Genomic DNA, 24937 nt, shown 5'->3' with positions numbered 1-24937 from the left:
TCATAGACCACGGCTCTGCTACTTGTTATAGACAACGGCTCCGCTTCTTGTTATAGACCACGGCTTCGCTCCTTATTATAGACCACGGCTCCGCTTCTTGTTATAGACCACGGCTTCGCTCCTTGTAATAGACCACGGCTCCGCCCCTTGTTATAGACCACGGCTTCGCTCCTTGTTATAGACCATGACTCCGCTCTTTGTTATAGGCCACGGCTCCGCTCCTTGTCCGAACTTCCCCGAACTTTTTAGCCGTCCCTCGTTCGTTAGATACGAAGTATGTTGAAACTAAATAATACGTCTCACTTTGGTTAACAACTTAAAGATTTAAACCCCGAATATATGTAACATGGTGTTTTATACCGAAGTGCATTCGAGGATACAGTCTTAAAATATTTTAACCCTATACGGATGGATATATAAATAATCGTAGAGACGGATTTCTTTGTTTCTTTAATTAGACGCTAGCAATTACCAGTAAATAGATTAATATTACAAATAAGTGAATACAATTATGGCTGATGACGAAAGTAAGGAATTTTGAAACATGGGACTGGGTGTTATTTGCCGCTATGCTTCTGTATCAGCTGGAATCGGTATATTCTATGCTGTCAAAGAATTCTGCAGTGAAAAGAAAAATACCACTGGAGAGTTCCTGATGGGAGGTAGGAATATGCAACTATTTCCGGTTGCTGTCAGTATTCTTGTTGTCATTTATGTCGGCCATTTTGATTCTAGGAACGCCAGCGGAAATGTACACCGCAGGAACTTTATACTTTACCTACCTCCTTGGAATGATCCTCGCAATTATTCTGTCCACAATATTGTTCGTACCACTCCTGTATCCGCTGACACTAACCAGCAGCTTTGAGGTAAGATTTTATCTCCAAATATTCTCGTGCATCTTTACAATTACGAATTATTTTGGTTTAAACATATTTTACAGATATTCTAATTTTGAATATTTGAACATGTGTAAATAGTAAATAATAACATAACAATAATTATAGATTTTAGCCGAAAGCAGAATCTTATAAAGGCCATTATTTAACAATAACAATCTTCATAAGAAACATAAGAACATTTAATACTAAATTTTACACAGTTTTCAGCGGCTGAAAATTTACGAAGCGGACATGAAAATGTTACGGACGAACTTATTGACATTCGGGTTACCTTGTCCGAGCATCTTTTTAAAGATACTTCTTGTTGCATCTGGCATCTGTTATATCCCGACAAATTTTCTTATTTTAATTCAGTATTTGGAGCTGTGGTTTAATTCTGTCATCTTTTATTTCCCGACAAATGTTCTTATTTTATTTCAGTATTTGGTGCTGCGATCTATTATTTCCCGACAAATGTTCTTATTTTAATTCAGTATTTGGAGCTGTGGTTTAATTCTGTCATCTTTTACTTCCCGCCAAATGTTCTTATTTTAATTCAGTATTTGGAGCTGTGGTTTAATTCTGTCATTTATTATTTCCCGACAAATGTTCTTATTTTATTTCAGTATATGGAGCTGTGGTTTAATTCTGTCATCTTTTATTTCCCGACAAATGTTCTTATTTTATTTCAGTATTTGGAGCTGCGGTCTATTATTTCCCGACAAATGTTCTTATTTTAATTCAGTATTTGGAGCTGTGGTTTAATTCTGTCATCTTTTATTCCCCGACAAATGTTCTTATTTTATTTCAGTATTTAGAGCTGCGATCTATTATTTCCCAACAAATGTTCTTATTTTATTTCAGTATTTGGAGCTGCGGTTTAATTCTGTCATTTATTATTTCCCGACAAATGTTCTTATTTTATTTCAGTATTTGTAGCTGTGGTTTAATTCTGTCATCTTTTTTTCCCGACAAATGTTCTTATTTTATTTCAGTATTTGGAGCTGCGATCTATTATTTCCCGACAAATGTTCTTCTTTTTTTCAGTATTTGGAGCTGCGGTTTAATTCTGTCATTTATTATTTCCCGACAAATGTTCTTATTTTATTTCAGTATTTGGAGTTGCGGTTTAATTCTGTCATCAAATATTTCCCGACAAATGTTCTTATTTTATTTCAGTATTTGGAGCTGCGGTTTAATTCCAAATACGCAAAACTCACCGGCACCCTTATAATGATAGTTCAACAGGTGAGTAAGTTTTGAAACAACAACAGCAACAAAAACAACAATAACATCAACAATTCAAAACAACAACAACAAGCATATTATAGTCGATGTATAGTCTGTATCAGTACATACTACATTTGCACATTAAAAGTACATACCGGGTATATCCTGCAATATTCGTAAAACAAAAATAGCATGATTTTAATTACGATTATCACACTGTACCGTACTACTGTTCATTAAACATAACACAAAATAAAACAATACAATTAGCTTATTGTACAGTAAACGTAATGTATCACATACCCGTGCCGATTTTGCAACTTCGTAAGAACGGTATTGCACGGTCGTGCATATATTTGACGTTACGTCATTTGCGTTATACAAACATAATGTAATGCGGTTATACTTAATGTGCGTCATTGAAAAAACGAGTTTTCTTTTCATTTTAAACACTCTTCATTTGGGTATGTGGTAAATAGATTATTTTATATTCGTGTAAATTCAATACTGTACTGTACTGAACTCGTTGTATATAAAATAATATTCTCGCCTGGGGCTCGCATAATTTAACTTTATACAACACGTTCAATAAATTCAGTATTGAACTTGCACTCATTCATTATCCTCTATTTACTGCACGGTTTTTTAAAGTCGGATACGTACCTGATATATAAGTTTTTGCGTACCGTTTGGTAAATCAGCGTTCAGTTTTATTAAATGAAAAAAATATGATAAGATTGTTTGATTCTGTTACAGTAAGGTACGAAAGCAATAAATTAATACCATTGTAAACTCTCGATGGCAGATAGTAATTTATATCAATTAAGTAAGTCAATATTTACAGCGTAGTTATTTTCAAAGTGATTTATTTGGAAAGTTCAATGAATTGTTTATTCCGTAAATCAAAACGAAGAAAATTATTATTTTAAAGACAGACTGTAGCGAAATTATTTTTCTTATTGATGGTGTTGTTCAATTTTAATTTTCAATTCATTTATTCATTCATTCATTCGTTCAGTCATTCGTTCATTCGTTCTTTGAGTCGTTCGTTCGTTCGTTAATTCATTTAGTTGCTTGGGGAGCTTTTACGAACACCGCGAAATGTCTCCGTAACTTTATTTAGTACACTTGACGTGACGTCATTTCCGTTATATTAACAAAGGGTTAAGACGCGCTGAATGTCAATGGACCTTTCCGGTTTTTCGTAGCGAAACATTTAGCCACACCTTTTCCATTCATTGCTAGGTCAACAAACAGTATCACAAACATAAGCACGTGCTTTTTTGTGCAAACCAGAGGTCAACCAGTGACTATGTATTATCTCAGAGTAGCGATTGGATAACAAGTTAGCCAATTTACATAAAACTATAAACACTGGAAAGGCCCATACATTATAAGCGCGTCAATAAAAAAATCCGATTTTTTACCGTAATCAATTCTTATTCGGCAACTGTGAATTAAAGAATATGATATTCGTACAATTTTATTACTAATTTTATTCAACTCGTTCAATATATTCAATATTGAATTTACACTCATTCAATATCACCTATATATGTACATGTTTATATTTCAGATATTATATATGGGAATAGCCTCATATGCTCCATCAACTGCACTAGAAGCTGGTAATGTATATCAGTATATTCTAGTTACTAATATATGAGCCGCGTCATGACAAAACCAACATTGCGTTTGCGACCAGCATGGATCCAGACCAGCCTGTGTATCCGCGCATTTATTCAGGATCCATGCTGTTCGCTTACATACCCTATTACAAGTAGGGAAACTGATAGCGAACAGGATTGATCCTGATCAGACTGCGCGGATGCGCTGGCTGGTCTTGATCCATGCTGTTCGCAAAAACATTACGTTGGTTTTGCCGTGACGCGGCTCATATTTATTCTTTTTATCTTTATTCTTATAAATGAAATATTGATGAATTTTAATGAGATAAAATGAGTTGCATGGAAATAAAAAAAATCATGAGTGGCAGTAGCCACGATTGAAATATGATAATTTTCATACCACAAGATAAAACTAAATCCTGTATTTTTAGGGGAAACATTGAATTTTCTGTTTATTACATACATTGTCCTCTTTTTTGACATTACAATTTGAAAGACTTTCCCTTAAATTTTGTGTAATGGCAGAAATAAGAAAAAAGTAGTCCGCAAGACTTTTTCAGCAAATTATCAAACAGTCTGAGTAACTGGATTTTTTTTCTTAAATCACTGTTTCCTTTGTAAAAACATTACTTAGGGCAATCTAAATAGAAGGCCAGCTTTTTGTTGGAAAAAGCCACCTTCTCCGAAGTTGCAGCGCATTGTTCAGACAGACTATCAAACTAAATTGGGCGTGTGTACGCTGATTTTTTCTAGGCTTTACGTGCAGGTTGACATTTCTGTTACTTGGACCACTTTTAAATATATACGAAAAACTCAGAGCTGGAAATTTCTTCTTTTTTTTCATTCAAGCATGCCCTTATACATTTCAAAACGCGAAATTTTACTTAGCACTGGCATGCGTATCGTTTATTAAGTTATTATCAACACTTTTACACAAGAGTGTGTACGATGTCATCGACAAATTTGTAATTTTGAATGTTCTCAGAAAATACAAAACGTTAGACGACACCAAATGCATTTTAGGAAACATCGGAAATGACGCGGTCTGAAGGCTATGTAGAAAAATAATCACTACAAAACTAACCTCAGCCAAGCTTCGTCCACTTGTGTGGTCACGTGACCAAAGTGTTTTGAAAAGCGACAGACAAACGTGCAGTATATCATTTAGAATATAAATTATAATGTATGGACATTGCGCCTGATCAGTAGATGGCACCAAATAGTTTTGAGATATTTGGGTCAAACATTAGGGTCACAATGACGCTAAATGCAAAACCATTGTCAAATCAATAGTTTGTATATATGGCACTGTGACAGGCAGGTGAAGCAGGGGCATCATTGTCCTATGGCACATTTCTAGTTTACTTAGAAAATGCATATATATAGTATAATCCGATTGGTTAATTATCCCGTGCGCACGACTTAATAATCTCGTGCGCACGACTTAGTATCTCGTGGCCACGACATAGTATCTCGTGTGTACGAGATAAATAAAAACGCACAAATATGTGCTACCGTATGTTTATTATACTATATGTTGTCATAGACCGAGTCGACTTATAATAATTTATACATGTGTTTTATAAATTTGTTTTTGTGTTTCGTTTCTATATAGAAAGAGTAACTCTTAATGCGAAGAGGTGTGCTTTCTATTTATAGTAACAGTATATTTTCTATTTATAATTTCATAATATTTTCTATTTATAGTAACAGGATTTCCAACATGGGCGACTATAATCACTGTCGGATGTGTGTCAACTTTCTACACGTTTCTGGTGAGTTTAATATCCCTACATCATGAAAAAGCTATAAATTACATACATAGCATTTATTTATTTATTCATTTTTTTTTATTTATTTATTTATTCAATTATTTTTATTGGTGATCTTGTTTATTAAAGTAAGGCTTATTAATATGAAAAGGGCAAAGCCTCAAAAAGAGCTCGATTTACTTTTACGAGTACCGTGAAGTGGTATAAAATAATCGTTCATTTTAATTTACATTTTCCGTTTTAAAACTGTCATTCGGTATCTTATACACTGCTTCCGTTTATTCTGGTTCCCTGTCCTACTATGGTTCCCATATAAGTGAGCAGGAGACCAGTCTAGCAGAATTCCTCGGCTTTTGTCGTTATCTTGTAATTCGGCAAGTTGCGAGTACTTCCGGCGAAAGTTTTCCAAATCCATACGTATCTAGCAGGTACTCGCGTTACCGTAAAGCTCGCTTTGCGGGCCTGCTCTTCAAGCTCGCTATTACGACACTTCTTAGGTACTGATCCAAAAATTATTGCATTCTGTAAAAGAAAAAAAAAGTTGTAAACAAAGATAGCCCATACAAAAATAGTTCCTTTTTTTAAAGAAAAAAGATGACGTCTCCTGACACCGTGAATTGTGCTTAAAATGAGCGGTTGATTCGGAAATGGGGTTACTTCTGATCAGTCGTAATATATCCTAAAAAATATTCATTAAAATCAATCAATCAATCAATCAATCAAGCATACTTAAGTTCCAGTGAGCAAATGGTGAAGATTCCTCATTTCAAATCATTTACTGCTCACCGGGCGGGCTCGAGTCCGTTGAACGTAGGGTTCTTTCATCTGAAGAAACTCTCGACCTATAGCAATCTGTGCGATGATTTTTATCCGAGGTCTAATAAATTGCAATATGACCCTTAAAAGTCGCATAACCGAACAGAACCAATATAACTAGAAACCTAAAACAATTATTATCTTTATTTTAAAATTATAGGGTGGTATGAAAGCAGTTGTGTGGACGGACGTATTTCAGTCAGTGATTATGATAGCCGGTCTCCTAGCAATTGTTATACAGGTAAATAGGCGTTCCTTATACAGGTAAATAGGCGTTCCTTATACAGGTAAATAGGCGTTCCTTATACAGGTAAATAGGCGTTCCTTATACAGGTAAATAGGCGTTCCTTATACAGGTAAATAGGCGTTCCTTATACAGGTAAATAGGCGTTCCTTATACAGGTAAATTAGGTTTACCTTATACAGGTAAATAGGCGTTCCTAATACAGGTTAAATAGGCGTTCCTTTTACAGGTTAATAGGCGTTCCTTATACAGGTGAATAGGTTTACCTTATACAGGTAAATAGGCGTTCCTTATACAGGTAAATAGGCGTTCCTTATACAGGTAAATAGGCGTTCCTTATACAGGTAAATAGGCGTTCCTTATACAGGTAAATAGGCGTTCCTTATACAGGTAAATAGGTTTACCTTATACAGGTAAATAGGCGTTCCTTATACAGGTAAATAGGCGTTCCTTATACAGGTAAATAGGCGTTCCTTATACAGGTAAATAGGTTTACATACAGGTAAAAAGGCGTTCCTTATATAGGTAAATAGGCGTTCCTTATTCAGGTCAATAGGCGTTCCTTATACAGGTAAATATGCGTTCATTATTCAGCTAAATAGGCGTTCCTTATACAGGTAAATATGCTTTCCTTATACAGGTAAATAGGCGTTCCTTATACAGGTAAATATGCTTTCCTTATAGAGGTAAATAGGCTTTCCTTATACAGGTAAATATGTATTCCTTATACAGGTAAATAGGTTTACCTTATACAGGTAAATAGGCGTTCCTTATATAGGTAAAAGGCGTTCCTTATACAAGTAAATTGGCTTTCCTTATACAAGTAAATAGGCTTTCCTTATACAAGTAAATAGACGCTCCTTATACAGGTAAATAGGCGTTCCTTATACATGTAAATAGACGTTCCTTATACAGGTAAATAGGCGTTCCTCATACAGGTAAATAGACGTTCCTCATACAGGTAAATATGCGTTCCTCATACAGGTTAATAGACGTTCCTTATACAGGTAAATAGGCGTTCCTTATACAGGTAAATATGCGTTCCTTATACAGGTAAATAGGCGTTCCTTATACAGGTAAATAGGCGTTCCTTATACAGGTAAATAGGCTTTCCTTATACAGGTAAATATGCGTTCCTTATACAGGTAAATAGGCTTTCCTTATACAGGTAAATATGCGTTCCTTATATAGGTAAAAGGCGTTCCTTATACAAGTAAATTGGCTTTCCTTATACAAGTAAATAGGCTTTCCTTATACAAGTAAATAGACGCTCCTTATACAGGTAAATAGGCGTTCCTTACACATGTAAATAGACGTTCCTTATACAGGTAAATAGGCGTTCCTCATACAGGTAAATAGACGTTCCTTATACAGGTAAATAGGCGTTCCTCATACAGGTAAATAGACGTTCCTCATACAGGTAAATATGCGTTCCTCATACAGGTTAATAGACGTTCCTTATACAGGTAAATAGGCGTTCCTTATTCACGTAAATGTTTTCTTACTTGTCCAAATTCGGGTTGAAAGTTATCATTTAGACAATATAGTTTCATTATACATGTAAAATCTAAATGGTTTATTCAAGCAGGAAAAATCCATGTATTATATTTAATTTGTTAGATTATTTAGTTGTTGACCCACAGTTTCTTCATCGGACAGAGCATTTATGTGAAAATATATTTTAACAATTTAGTCACTGAATTCAACGTCACGTCTGCATGTATTTGAATATACCACTTAGGGCTGATAAAAAATTAACCGGACTTTGTATATCATTCTTTAATGTTTAAATGCATTTCATAAATAAAAATTACAACATAAAGCGGACCATATCCGCTACATGATACAAAAATAATTAATATAAAACATTTAGATTTAACAAAGTTATGCTGTCTGTAGCATGTACATGAAGAGTGATTAGGCGCATTGGGATATACCACTAAGGCCAGCGACGTTTTTTTTATTTTCTTATTTTTTAAACGATGATTGTTACGTCTCTGGACATTCGAGCTACATTCGGTCGCTCTTTATGTTTATTAAATCGTTCGATTTCTTCCCCGTTAGCGTTTAACATAGATGTATTCAGATGTATATCCTGGTCGAACGAAAGTTTTGAAAAATTTTATTGCTCATTTTATTGTTTATTTATAAAGTGTTCTTAGACTACCTAAGATTGTTTAAGAGGAGAAATATATCTACTCAAAGGTTATATATCATTGTGAAGATGTGAATTTATTTTATTGTAGGGTATAATAAAAACTGGAGGATTTGCCGAGGTTTGGAAGATCAATAAAGACTGGGACCGCATTGAATTCTGGGAGTAAGTGCTTTTGATATGTAAGTCCCCTCACAAAACAGTAAACGGTGACATAAAAATTTTCATCCAGACAAAATGTCCACTTCCTGATAACAAAAATTCCCTTCCAAAAAATATACCCACCCCCCCCCACCCCAAAAAAAAAAAAAAAAAAAAAAAAAACAAAACAAAACTAAATAAAAATAACATTTTCATACTTTCATTTTCTTTTTTTTTTTTTTTTTTTTTTTTTGGGTGGGGGGGGGGGAGGTATTCGCTTTCGTACTTTGACAATTAAGTGATGGTACTTTTCGTGATTTCATGATTATATATGTGTTTCAGATTAAAATTTCGTTTTAGCGATGACATTACAATGACGTATGGCGGAATGACGTATGATTATTATTACGTATTAAAAGTGATGGCAAATCTTCATAATAGAAATATTCAATTTCTGATATAATATTAATTTCTTACACAGAGCAGACCCCGACCCGACGGTCCGGCACTCGATCTGGTCCCTGGTTGTGGGCGGTACAGTCGGCTGGTTGAGTACGTATGGTGTCAACCAAGCAAGCGTTCAGCGGTACTGCGCTGTATCTACAATAAACAAATCACGAGGGTATGTTGGAAATGTTTCTTTCAAAATTCCCATATCTACATTTTGCTAAAACCTATATCCTCTTAAATATATTCTATGCTCAAATTTGATATTAGAAATAATGAGTATTACTACACATTATCTTTGTTATTATCGAATTAATATGTTTTGTCTTCACAGAAAGCATATGTGTTATTTTTAAAACTTTACACTCTATAGGTGGTCACAATATGGATATATAGTTGTTTTTTTTGTTGTTTTTTTTAAACCTAGAAGTTTTTGATAAAAGACCTTATCCACGTGACATGTAAAAAGGAGCGCGGCTTCCAATACATAGTTTACTCATTATTTTATATGAATTAGGCATATTCATTTAAGTGCTGTGTTATTGTAATTGTATGGTGCAATGTTGTGTTATTTTAAATTTCAGTGCAGTTTTATATTAATGGAACTGTATAATTCAGTGTTCTGTAATTGAAATTAAAGTGCTGTGTTATTTAATTGTATATTTCAGTACTGTGTCAATGTTATTGTACATTTCAGTTCTGTGTTATGGTAATTGTATATTTCAAAACTGTGTTATTGTATATTTCAGTGCTGTGTTATTGAATGTACTTGGAGTTATTATTCTCGTTACTGTTACATCACTTGCCGGGATCGTCATGTTTGCCTACTATGCACAGAAAGGTTGTGACCCACTGACCAGTGAGAAAGTCAGTAATTCTAACCAACTTATACCATACTTTGTGATGGAAGTTCTCGGCTACCCCGGCCTACCTGGACTATTTATATCGTGCTTGTTCAGCGGGGCTCTTAGGTAAGATTTTGTACTTCGAAACCATAGTTCTGTTGCTTCACTGAGTAAAGCAGTTTTATTAACTAAACGGAAAAAGGCACGATGAATATAAAGGTGGTCTACACTAATAAGCTGGTTATAGAATAATCAAATAAATACGCTTTCATTTGAAACAGTTACCTGTTATAGTTAATATTCATGAATGAGTGATACCATAAAAGATAGAAATATGAATATAATGTTCAAAATTAATATGAGCCGCGTCACGACAAAACTAACATAATGGGTTTGCGACCAGCATGGATCCAGACTAGTCTGCGCATCCACGCGGTCTGATCAGGATCCATGCTGTTCGCTTACAAACCATATTACAATTAGAGAAACTGATAGCGCACAGCATGGATCCTGATCAGGCTGCGCGGATGCGCAGGCTGGTCTGGATCCATGCTGGTCGCAAACCCATTATGTTGCTTTTATCGTGACGCAGCTCATATATATATATTGTTTAAAACGAATAACGGAAGCACTGTCAATATTCCACTCATACAGTAACCTTGTTTTCATTTACATAATCAGTACGATGTCCTCGTGCTTGAACGCATTGTCAGCAGTCACGTGGGAAGATATTTTAAAGCCTATAATTGGTGAAAAAGTTACAGAAAGAGCAAAAACTTGGATTATTAAACTTTTAGGTAATTATATATACATGTATATGATAACTTGACAAGTTTTCTATAATATACTGTCTGTTGAAATCATATGTACAATTATAATCATATAAATTATAAATACCTAATCAACATGTCCTGAAATGTGTGTGTGTGTGCGTTCGTGTAGGCGTGCATGTGGGGGCGGTTTTGTTGACATGTGAGAACCAACTTAAATAGCTTAATAAATCTTTGGCTTATATTTTAATTGCATTTTTGGCGTATTTATATTGATTGACACGGACCATATTTTGTGTCTACTTACATTTTTTATAGGAGGTAATATAAATTTATTGATAACAAGATTATTTTTTAAAATATATTTCAAGTTTTATTAAATATATACAGTCTTAATTTTTCATGTTTCAGCTTTGACATTAGGAAGAAATTAAATAAAAGCCGATAAAAATTCTTGAAAAACGTTGAAAAAAATCGGAAATGCGTCATATTCATTGATCAATCGTTGAATATTTTTATATTGATTTTGTTTGTTTTTATTATTGTTATAGCTTGTTTATTTCATGCATTAACCACATGTATTGATTAAAGCGGCTTTTAGCTTTTAGAAATAAGATGGGAAATGATTTTGCCGACAATAAAATACATAAACACCACATATTTATATATTAAAACAGTTGCTGTGTATGGTGCGGCCGGAGTCGGGTTTGCATTTATGGCGAAAAATCTCGGTGGTACAGTTTTACAGGTAGATTATATTGATAAGTTCATCCACATTAAATATATATATATATACAAATATTTCACATGACCATACGGCATATTAATTGTTTTTAAATTATTCACATCACCTTCTTAATGAACTTTCATTATATGGCCTCGCTTGGTTTAAACACTTCTTTTGCATTACGAACTGACACCTCATTTATTTACTAGTGAAATTAAATTACCAGGTTTGTATTATTCGCTTTTTTTGCCCTTTAGCTCTATATATATTCAAACATGACAGGTTTTTTTCAATATTCAATTGGACCAAAATATGTAAAAAAAATATTTATTTATTTATTTATTTATTTCAGGCTTCATTAAGTTTCACTGGCGCAGCTTCAGGGCCTCTACTTGGAATATTTCTACTAGGGGGCGTGTTTCCCTGGGCGAACGCGGCGGTATATAACATTTTCTATCCATATTTGTCGATGTATTTAATTTTTTACCTATTTTAAAATCCTTGCAAAATTAGATGAAAGAAATAATGAATGTGGAATAAATATGGTGGCAATCATATCTACATTCAAGAAATAACTAAAGTAGATCTGATTTATTCAGATTGTATATTACGTACGGGTGAATATTTTGGCCATTTAAGTTTAACTTTGTAAACAAAATACTTATACTGTTTAAATATATGATATTGTTTCTTATTTCACTAGTGCTTTGTCAGATATTAAGTGTTGTTTTTTTTATTACTAAAGGGTTGTGTTATCGGCGGGTTTCTAGGTCTAGTACTACCATTGTGGATAAGTATAGGGGCGTACAACCTGCCATCTAGTGGTTACAGTCTCGAATTTCCAACAGATAACTGTACTAGTGATGATATAGCACTAAACATCACCATGACAACAAATACGTCAGAAGTTGTAGTAGCAGCAGCAGAACTGTAATTATTTTACTCTTTAATCACACTTTTAATATAACATAACACGACACTAGAAGTGTAAGATTAAGTTTTAAAAGATAAAAAGTATTGTTCATTAATTCTTTAACGTGTTTGAAATAATGCAATCAAAACCGAATATCAACGAAATAGATTGATATACCAAGAGGCAAACTTGATTCGAATTGTTAACCATTCACAAGAATTAATCGATTCTAACAAAGGGGAATAAAAAACCACGCTATCTTAAGAGTTTAAGAAGTTAAATAAGTATGCAATGAATGCAATATGCAAACTTTCACTATAACTGATTATTTTTATTGACATCGAATTCTTTGAAGTGATGTTACGTTATTAAAGCTACAGTCTCACTTACATCCCGGCAGAGCCCCGGTAGACGTCCGGGGTGATCCGGGAACGACCGGGGTACGACCGGGAACAACCGGGGTACATCCGTAACTCTGCCGGCAACGTCCTGGATGATCCGGGAACATCCGGCATTCGACCCCGGATGGAATTAAATATTTAATATCACCGGGGTGGTCCGGGATGATCCGGGAAGGTATAGCTTTGCCGGCTTCATCCTTAGCTCTGCCGGGAACGACCGGGGTTATACCGGGAAAGCACCGTAGCTCTGCCGGCACAAACCGGGGATGATCCGGGGTATGATATAGCCGGTAGAGCTACGGTAGAGCTATGGTAGAGCGCCGGTATATGCCGGCAGAGCCCCGGTAACTACAGGCAGAGCCCCGGAGGATAAAGGTAGAGCTACGCGTTGTACGGTTGATCCCGGTAGAGCCCCGGTAGAGCCCCGGCAAAGCCCGGATCATTTCAAAAGAATAAGGACAATTTACGATGATTGAACTTGTTTGTAATTAAAGCCTTCCCATTTCCCTTCTATCCAGTATGGCGTAAGGATTTTTCAGAAAATCATCATGAATTACTATTCTGGAACAATAGATATTATATTAAATAAAAATTATGTATCAAATTTATCATTTTCGGGCGTTTTCAATCCACCGGGGTTCTACCGGGGCTCTGCCTGGATCGTCCTGGGCTCTGCCGGGGCACTGCCTGAATCGACCGGGGCTCTGCCTAGGTCAACCGGGGCTCTTCCGGCGTCATCCGGGAACGACCGGGGAAGCACCGACATGAACCGTAGCTTCACCTGGGCTCTGCCTGGATGATCCGGAGCGCATCCTGGGTGGTTAGTAGGGAACTACCGTAGTGCTGCCGGGGTAAGTGTGACCGCAACAATAATTTCATCCCGGATCGTCCCGGATCATCCCCGTAACTTACCGGGATGGTCCTGGGCTCTGCCGGGAGTAAGTGAGACCGAGGATTAAGGTCCTTAGGGATCGATAGCAATAGTTTACAGCAGCGTTGAGTTACAGTACAAAGTGTTTTACTATATCTGAAATATTTACAGATCTGGCGTTGAGTTACTGCACAAGGTGTTTAACTATAATATCTGATATATTTACAGATCTGGCGTTAAGTTACTGTACACGGTGTTTTACTATAATATCTGATATATTTACAGATCTTGCTTTAATTTAGTTACTGTACATGGTGTTTTACTATAATATCTGATATATTTACAGATCTCGCGTTAAGTTACTGTACACGGTGTTTTACTATAATATCTGATATATTTACAGATCTTGCTTTAATTTAGTTACTGTACATGGTGTTTTACTATAATATCTGATATATTTACAGATCTGGTGTTGAGTTACAGTACAAGGTGTTTTACAATAATATCTGATATATTTACAGATCTTGCGTTAAGTTACTGTACAAAGTGTTTTACTATAATATCTGATATATTTACAGATCTGGCGTTGAGTTACTATACACACGGGAGAGGAAGTGTTACACGAAGGATGGAGTTCTTATGATAACTTGTTTGGAGTTCTTATGATAACTGTCACGGAGTTCCTGGAAAACGTTACGGATTTCGGTGGAAAACTTTTCTATATACTTGGAGAACTCACGTAAAAAATGGTTATTTTTAACTTTAAATGGGGAGTTTGAGGTGCTAAATTAAACTTTGATAATTAAGCTTGACCTACATATTGTATTATGTTTCAGAAAAAAGTATTTTAGTCCATATTTCGCCGCCGTTTAAAAACATCTGGTAGTTTTGAGAATAAATTTCAAATTACTTGCTAATTCGTACATATTGACCTTTTCATTTGTGATCTTCTTCGTTGCTATACATTATCACCTAATTATAGTGGAGAGTTGCAAACATAAAGCCCGGGCTAATACATGTATACCCGATTTTTGAAATGTTACGGAGTTCTTGTGATAACTCAAAGTATGTCCTGGAGTTATTATGATAACTTTTGTTACTGCCAGTGTGTTTCTTGTGCTTAATTACGGCACGTTTAAGCGTATTTTATTAGTCAATAAGTGTGTAAATCATTATTAAGCATAGTACGCTTATCATTTGCACAAAAATTTGGTTATATAACGATGGTTTTGGTCGTAATTAAATTTGTGCGAAATCATATTGACATTATAAAATGTTTCTGTGTATACTGTTCGTCAACAAAAGTTTTATGTCATAAGTTTCCGCAAATGCAACATTGAGGCCATGTGGCATAATTAAAACACGATCATTCAATATATCTGTAGAAGACATGAAACTGCTTTGGTGTACAGTGTACATAGGATAAACAGTCAGGAACGACCGCCTCCGTGGTCGAGGGGTTTGAGTCGATGACTTCTAATCCAGTTACCTCTCTGGCGTGGGTTCGATCCACGGGAGATGCTTTGGTAGTTTAGCAAGGAGGAAGGTAGTCTAGTACTGGTGTAACTCTCCAGGAACGATGGTTAGGAAAATACCCGCCCATATGACTGAAATACTGTCGGGAAAAGGCGTAAAATGAAACAAACAAACAAACAAAAATCTTCAGGAAAACCTGAATCAGCGGTCATCTGTATTTTGCAGTAACATGGCTTAAACTGCGAAGGAAAAATTGTTTAAAACTTACACTCTTTTTTCTCAGTTACATGTTTTAAGCAACCGCCTATCTAAAGGAGACAATAAGTAGTTTGACTTCTCTCAAGAAGCGGCTAAGTAAATTGTATCATTATATACCATGTATCGTATATAACCGGAATATCCTTCACACCCATGCACCCGAAATGTATGATCTTTTTATGCATAAAAGATCAACCGATTACTACCGATTTCTTCGACAGATTTGCACGTGCCCTACGGGTTCGAGCGAAAGAAGTTCGACAATATACTTTTGTAATCAATTACAGCAAAAGTTGTTGCAAAATATCCACTAGGACTCCAACTTTGATAAGAAAAATGTATCCAGTAATTTTCCGAAATAAGGAAATTGCTGTACGTCACGTGATGCTACATTTGATTTAATAGAGAAAGGAACAAGGTCGATAGACGGCATGAACCTTACGGTGACTCACATATCTTATTGAAGACTTACTTTCTATCGTCATATCATTGTCATAGAACTTTATACGTTTCTATGACAAAAAGTGATACCTTTTAGAAATTGAAATACCCGTTGAATACATAAAGACGACACCCACCTCATTAAATTTAGATAAAGGTAGTGCATACTACCTCTTATTTCGCTGAAAACCATTTACATGCATACCGATAGCATAGTTACTTAATGTTCTCTAAAACTGCCAGGATGACGAAATCATGCATGCCTTTGCCTTGTTGATCTTTATTCGTGTTATTTTTTAGTATTAAATTCAAAGCGTATTTTTATCCTGTAAGTAAATGTTCTACATCAAGTATGTTTGCAGTCATTCCAATAAAATTAAAAAAAACACACACAAACACAAAAAACACAAGAAACGGAGGTAAGAAAAATATCTCTTGAACTGAAAAACACGATCAAAACCATCGTTATATAACCAAATTTTTGTGCAAATGATAAGCGTACTATGGTTCATAATGATTTACACACTTATTGACTAATAAAATACGCTTAAACGTGCCGTGATTAAAAACAAAAACACACTGGCAGTAACAAAAGTTATCATAAGGACTCCAGGACATATTTTGAGTTATCGCAAGAACTCCGTAACATTTGAAAAACCGGGTATAAAGTTATTATTAGCCTGGGCTTTATGTTCACAACCCTCCATAATAATTAGGTAATTAAGTTTAGCAACGAAGAAGATCACAAATGTAAAGGTCAATATGTACGAATAAGCAAGTAGTTTGGTAATTTTTCTCAAAACTACCAGATTTTTTTTTTAAAAAAGGCGACAAAATATAGACTGAAAGATTTTTTCTGAAACAAAATACAATATGTGGGTCAAGCTTAATTATCAAAGTTTAATTTAGCACCCCAAACTCCCCATTTAAAGTTAAAAATAACCATTTTTTACACGAGTTCTCCAAGTATATAGAAAAGTTTTCCACCGAAATCCGTAACGTTTTCCAGGAACTCCGTAACAGTTATCATAAGAACTCCAAACAAGTTATCATAAGAACTCCATCCTTCGTGTAACACTTCCTCCCCCGTGATACAAGGTGTTTAACTTTATCTGATATATTTACACATCTTGAGTTAACTTAAGTTTGAGTTTCTGTACAAGGTGTTTTACTATAATATCTGATATATTTACAGATCTTGCTTTAAGTTACTGTACACGGTGTTTAACTTTATCTGATATATTAACAGATCTGGTGTTGAGTTACTGTACACGGTGTTTAACTTTATTTGATATATTTACAGATCTGGCGTTGAGTTACTGTACAAGGTGTTTTACTATAATATCTGATATATTTACAGATCTGGTGTTGAGTTACTGTACACGGTGTTTAACTTAATTTGATATATTTACAGATCTGGCGTTGGGTTACAGTACGCGGTGTTTTACTATAATACCTGATATATTTTCAGATCTGGTGTTGAGTTACTGTACACGGTGTTTAGTTATTGTACATGTTTTACTATAATATCTGCTATATTTTCAGATCTGGCGTTGAGTTACTGTACACGGTGTCATATTTGTGGTATCCATCTATAGGTGTGGCCACAGTGGTAATAGTTGGTCTTGTTGTTAGTTTTGCAACTGGTAATTTCTTGATTTTTTAAGTTTCACATCTTTAAACTTCGTCTGTTCGTTTAAGAAAGTGAAATTATGCGATTATGATACAAAGGTTAATTATCATATGAACAGTGATATTCTTATTATATATGGTGTTTTCTTTTATGTGGTTACAGCGCCGTATTTCCCACAAGAAGAAGTTGACCCCAAATACCTGATCCCGTTTTTTGACAGATTGTTTTGTTGCCTACCAGAGAGTTGGAGACAACCATGTAGGTGTGGATACAAATTCCAAAGACCAGAGGTACCTTGTACTAATATAAAATAATAATAATATGAAAGCTTGGATTTGGGTTACATAAAAACAGTATTAAGTTCATTTATCGATGAAAGGTCACTAGATATATAGTAAATATCAATGCTATTAGACTAAGTATGGAATGTAGTATGGAATATGTGCAGAATCTGTTAGTTAAGTAATCGTGTTGTTTTAAGTACCAGTTGAAACGTCAGCGCTGGGTACCTTTACCAAACGAAACAATAGTCAGCAGTGAGAGGTCATCTGAGCAAAAAACATCCTGACCGATTGTTTGTCTTTGGTGGGACTCGAACCCACAATGACATTCGGTGTGAATGAGCATGACCTTAAACACAATGCCAAAAAGTGACATCTTTGTAAACACGCGTTTAATACAGTCGGGGTACGACTCTGAATACTGGCAGTTTATATTATCCGATATTAACCTTTCCAACTTAAATAATATTCTGACTGTGTCTTTATTTATCAACAGTCCTGGTTCAAAAGCGTGTCTATAAGCTTATAGCTTTCTTCACAATCTAACTAATTTAATATAAATTACATCTTAACAGACAACCGAGATTAATTCTGTAATATCCAAGACATGTGTTACATTTCAATTAACGTATTCAACAGATTTTGTAAAGCAGTTAAAACAATAACCTTTATACTTTTATGTGAACTTGCTTTCTTGAAGGACATTATGCATGAACGTGATCAGGAAATCGTTGTCCAAAATGGCGAGATTGTAGACCGGAAGTCCGAGAAGAAACCTCTACCGGAACAGGAAGTGCAAGGAAATGTCTCCTGCCTAGCATACAAAAAATCGGACACTCCACAATTTGTCTATATAAATGACTTATCTTCTACAGGTCATGCATTTGTGCCGTACAATGCGTACGACAGGGCACCGGATGTTGGTGAAATCCCTCCAAAATATGACGATATCAATATGTAATGAACAGTCTTAACTTGTAAACATTGCAACTTCTTTCTTGTTATTTGGTAACTGATTGCCCTCTTTGTACCATTTGATTGACAGGTCTAATCAGCCAACCAAACGCAATGTTATAAATACAATTTTTGCTATGGTGGGCGTGGCTAATAAGCGTCAGAAAAAAATGTCAGTTTTAAGAATTATGTTATTAACAAGCTTAGAGACATAGATTTACCTCCCCCCCCCCTTTTTCAATGCTATATTGTATTTGCGTGTATAAATATATTATACCAATAAATTTGGAACCGAATCAATTTTATTACTCTTTATGTATTATACTATGCTCTATCATAATTCACACATTTCAATACTGTACATATAGAAACATCAATGCTGGAAACAATTTTAAACATACATGTAGATTAACATGAATCTATTTATAACCCTGCAAGTTTGTATCGTGAATTGTCATTAGTCAAACGTGAAATCAATGCTGGAAATACTTTCACACATACATATAGAGTAATTTGAATCTATTTATAAACCTGCAAGTATGTAACGTCTTTTTTCATTGGACAAAATTTGAACGTGAAATTAGTATCACTTGTTTTATTACAAAGTGCAGCAAATATTCTTTATATTCCAAATTAAATAAGAGGAAACAAATTGGAAGTTTTATAAATTATTGTAAAGATTTTGACAAGTTTTGTGTATGGCCTCATAAAATCGATATAATTATATAACCATTACCTAATAGCTCGGTCACATACTGAGTTATGGGTTATATAACATGGCAGAGGTACATATAACCGGGAATACGAATATTATTGTCTTCTAAGTTAATAACTTATAAATATACTAAAATAAATCTTCAAATTACGTGTGTGTGTTCTTTGGCTGGTTTACAATTTCAAATTGAAAACTAGTTCCCAAATCAATGAAAAGCGACTATTGGCTAATACGGATACATTGGCACCCGCATTGACAATATTCTATAAGCAGTAACTCCGGAGCCAGTATTTTTAATTGAAATTGTAAACCAGTAAGTGCACTTCTATTGCGTTAAAACATGGTGGCTGCGAAACCTTGTAATATTTTTTATTTACAAACTAGAACTATTTTAAATACATTAAAAATCATAGCAAGTTGTGGAACCGAGTTCCTAATAGTATGGTACCATAAATTTGATTTCATTCTTTAAAGAAGAAATCGGGAGAACTGCGGAAATTGCAAGATTAGAGGATTCCATTGCAGAGAGTAAGATTTTCATGATAAGTTTAATGAATTATGATTCAATATTTGGCGAAATGTCAAACCATTGATGACGATTCGCCCCACTGACGATTCGCCCCGTATCGACTCGGCCAATTTCAGTGACAATTCATCCCAGGTTAGAAAAGACTCATTACAACTTAAAACAACTATATAAAATGTCATTTAGGTTATCATGATTTAGAAATGATAAGATTGAATTGTTGGTATCTTTGTGATATGAAACGTTTTCTGTACTGGGACACTTCACGCCAGAGACACTGTATTCCTCAAACTTCCATGGTACGAAATACCCAAATATACCAGAGCATAACCAATTATAGCAGTATTCAATTTTGTGTGTATAAAATATAGATTTTTATAAGAAAACGAATTCATATTTATAAAAAAAACATGACTTATCCCAATGTCGATGAAAAATACAAAAGTAAGTTATTTTAATCAGTGAAATATTAATTGCAATTTTAAAATTATAATAATAATATTTTAGGAAAAAATACAATAAATAATGAGAAAGAAATAGTGGAGGCGGACGGGTTAAGTATTTTATCAGATTTCATAAAAATCGGGTGAAGTGTCTGCTAAAAATAGCTTGGGATGTCTGGGAAGTGAACTGACTGTAAATCTCTGAATCTAAATGTAAGAACAGAAATTGATCATTTTAACTATGAGATTATTAATCCCCTTCCGCAAAGGGGGAAGAGATCATAGGAATGGCCTGCGTCTGTCCAGCTGTCGTCCGTATCACATTTATGTCCACTCCATAACCTTTTAACCCATAAAAGTCTTTGAAATACCTTTGCAAAAGTGATCACCATTATTAGACAATGTGCAGAGCACAATAATTCAGTTGCTATCCCCAAGGTTACACTTCAAGGTCAAGTGTTAAAATGTCTATATTTTGTGTCCACTTCATAACTTTTAAACCGCTGAAATCTTTTTGAACTACATTGACACAAGTGATCACCATTATAAGGAGATGTGCCGAGCACATTAATCAAGTCACTACCAAGTACAGTGCCATGCTCAAAGGTTCAGTGTTAAAACTTATTTTTTATGTCCGCCCTATAACCTATTGACAATTCAAAGATTTTAAAATAACTTGACGCAATCCCCACAACGACGCAATCTGCAAAGCGCAACATCTAGGTTGCTGACCTCAAGATACATTCAGGTTGCTACCCCTAAGGTCAAAGACACTTAAAGGTCAAATGATACGTCCACTTTTTTCTTCTATTTCTTAACTTTTAATTTACAGAAAGTTTTTGAATGAATTTGCTTAAATGGCCACCGTAATTACATAATGCGCGAGGAGTCCAATATTCAGGTTGCTACCCCAAATGTCAAGGTCACATATAGAGATCGAAAGTTAAAAGTCAACAATTTTGTGGCCTCTTCGGAACTTTTTAAGTCTTTAAATTGTTTAATTATATTGGCAGACATAATCACCATCATCACCTACAGAGGACAGCAACCAGGTGGCTACCTCCAAGGTCAAGGTAATAACGTAACCGACAGTCATGTTAAAAAAGGACATATCATTAAAGCCCAAAGAACAGCAATTTTGCCTAAAACATGATGCAAATAAATTTGAAGTCAATCCTTGAAGTCTTAAATTACCCATGATATTGATCTAAAAATTTGAAAGGTTGTTTTGATGATTTCTAGGTTAAGTTTATATATGGTTCACCTGGAGTCAAAACACTAGGTCACGACTTGGATATAGAAAACCGCCTCAACTTTAGAGAATACTGTTTGGATCCAAACATCGTGAAAATTGTTCAGAAAGGTTGTTTTGTTGATTTCTAGGTCAAGTTCGAATATGAGTCATATGTGGTCAATAACTAGGTCACACAACCGGAATAAAATTGTTTAGGGCTTGCATAGTCAGTTGCGTGACATACAAGGATCATCGTGGCCCTCTTGTTTATATATGGTCGGAACATAAATTGAGAAATATTTTTCCTTTGGATGGAGTAAGAGGTCGTGCCTGCTCTGTATATTTTGAAAGAAAGAAATTAAAACATTTTGGCAGAACTATTACTTCTTTAAAGAATATATGCATCACATAGGTTTTGCTACGAACTTAAGAAAAACTGGAATGATAAGAGATCGTGATGGTTTAGAAAGTCTTCTTCACAGCAAAAGAAGGCTCAAGAATTAGCTACCGCAAAGAAATTGATAGCAGGAGTCCCGCATAAAATTTTTGGACTGGCAATTAGTTTTTTTATGTAAAAAAATAGTCTAAGAAATTTAGTAAAAAGCGTCCATATTCTACTGCCAATCGTTTTAACACAGTTTGTCTGATTGCGTTGCAAATTTGTTTTTGCACAATCTCGGAGGGTCTTCTTTGTACAAAACTGGTATCAAGCTCTAAACCAAATACTATGACTGTGAGATTGCCGCATGATATGCTCATTTTTATGGCCGGTGCTTTGTTCTTTCTCTTCTTAAAATGCAATTTTTGTTTCTTAAAATACACCAAATTCTAGAGTCAATCGTTAAAACATCTACTGTCTGATTCCAATGACGATTCGTTTTTGTACCACTTTGGAGGGTCTTCTTTGCACAAAATGTGAACCAAAGCCCTGACATAAACAATATGACCGTGACATTTCCGCAGCGCATGGTCATTTCTTGGACCGGCGGTTTGTTCAATCTCAATATGAATTTTCGTAAAAAAAAAAACATATCGAGCCTACCATTCAAACGCCATTAGTCCGATTCCGTTGCAAATTCGTTTTTTCCAACCTTGGAGGGTATTCTTTGCACAAAATGAGTATTAAAGCCCTAACCCAAACGATATCTCTTGGTGATTTCAGCGTCGCATGGCCATTTTTGTGAACGACAATTTGTTCTTTGTCTATGTAAAGTGTATAAAAACACGGTTATCTAGAGCCTTCCGTTAAAACACCATTATTCTGATTCCGTTGAAAATTCATTTATTGTACAACTTTATAGGGTCCTCTATGCACAATATGAGTATTAAAGCCCTAACCCTTAAACTTTGTCCGGGAGATTTCCGCGTGACTTGGCCATTTTTGTGCAGGCGATTTGCATTTTTCGATATAATCGTAGATTAACTGAAAATTTGTAAAGTCAAAACCTTCTTGAAACTGTATTTTACATTATTTACATCAGTCGCAACTCTATAAGAATAGAGCGGTTTGTGTCAAAAACGCGCTTTAGAGCAGGTTCATACAGGAATGGACGTCTAGCATAGTTAGCCATTGTAAAATGAACGATACGTACTTAAAAAAATAAAAAAATAAACTGAAATGATAAGAGATTTTGATGGTTTAGAAAGTCTTCTTCACAGCAATAGAAGAATCAAGAAATAGCTGCCGCAAGGAAATTGATAGCAAGAGGCCCGCATAAAATTGTCGCTTTTTGGACGGGCAATTAGTTTTTTATGTAAAAAAGGCCTAAGAAATTTAGTAAAAGCGAACATATTCTACAGCCAATCGTTTTAACACAATTTGTCTGATTCCGTTGCAAATTCGTTTTTGTGCAACCTCGGAGGGTTTTCTTTGTACAAAGATAGTATCAAAGCTCTAAACCAAATACTATGACTGTGAGATGGTATGCTCATTTTTATGGCCGGTGTTTTGTTCTTTCTCTATATAAAATGCATATTTTTCTTAAAATACACCATATTCAAGAGTCAACCGTCCAAACATCTTTTGTCTGATTCCAATGACGATTCGTTTTTGTACCACTTTGGAGGGTCTTCTTTGCACAAAATTAAAGAACCAAAGTTTGGGGACTTTTCTTTTGAAAATGTGTCAGAGTTAAAATGCATACATTTGCTTATTAGATATATATAATTCAAATTCAATTCGAATCTCTTTATTCTCCCATGTATTAATCAAATACATAAGGGATTAACATTCAATATTAAACCCTGAAAAAAGCAGTGAAATAGATATTTGGTTATTTTTAGAAAGATGTTTACTATAGAGATAAAATAATAATAAACATTTTAACTGTTTTAAAGCTATTAAATAAGCAAGTTTGCTTCTTTAAAAAGAAGCATGCGAGGGGTCTTTTTGCAGCTGTTGAAGATTTGTTCATTTCAAAAATATTTGGAGAGAGGTTTTGCAATACGGGCATAAAGTATGTTTTATTAAATAATTTCAAGTCCCAGATTTACATTGATAATGATTGGAATAAAGAATATATACTGCTGCATGCCTCCAACCACAATATGGCAAGAAAATCAAACTTGAGAAAAAGTTGTGCCATTTTCGCCATTTGCGCAAAAAATCTCCTCTGAATATTTTAGTCATACCAGATCAAAAGCGAAAGTAGCAGCAAATTTTCGGTACACCGTTCACTCGGTCATATGATAGTGCTTCCTTATTTTCGGAACATGAAATAGTAAACAACATCGATTTATACAGTTTAATGGATTGAAAATGAAATGAATCATTGCTCGTAGTGTTAAGTAACGTAAATGATATATATGTTTATTTTTCGTTCAAGTTAAGTCGTATTTTGAGGCGGAGCATGCGCATAACACTGTTTGTATACTGATTCTGATGTTTTACATGCATTAGCTTCGATGTGATACGCAAAAATGGATGCCGCAAACAATCATTCTCAACACTGTGGAGAGGTCTGATGACCTCTCCATTAAACAAAAACACACAAATTAGTAAAAACTATTAATCTATCCGTCTGTTCTTAATTATTATTTGAAATGTATATTACACGTAAAGGGCGTACATAAAATTCACCCCCCGCCCCACCCCCTGATCTAGATAAAGTTTTAATATCCTTTGAGGCATTAGGA

General features: G+C 34.7%; 1 pseudogene; it reads left to right on the top strand.

Moving 5' to 3' along the window:
- The first annotated feature begins 304 nt into the window (after positions 1 to 304).
- LOC132731007 (sodium-coupled monocarboxylate transporter 1-like) lies at positions 305 to 19128 on the top strand (annotated as a pseudogene).
- The last annotated feature ends 5809 nt before the right edge of the window (positions 19129 to 24937 follow it).

The sequence above is a fragment of the Ruditapes philippinarum genome, unplaced genomic scaffold (assembly GCF_026571515.1).
Source record: "Ruditapes philippinarum isolate M1 unplaced genomic scaffold, ASM2657151v2 ctg1903_1_1_1_1, whole genome shotgun sequence".
Classification (NCBI taxonomy): Eukaryota; Metazoa; Mollusca; class Bivalvia; order Venerida; family Veneridae; genus Ruditapes; species Ruditapes philippinarum.
Note: the sequence above shows the minus strand (reverse complement) of the source record. Positions and strands in the feature narration are given on the sequence as shown.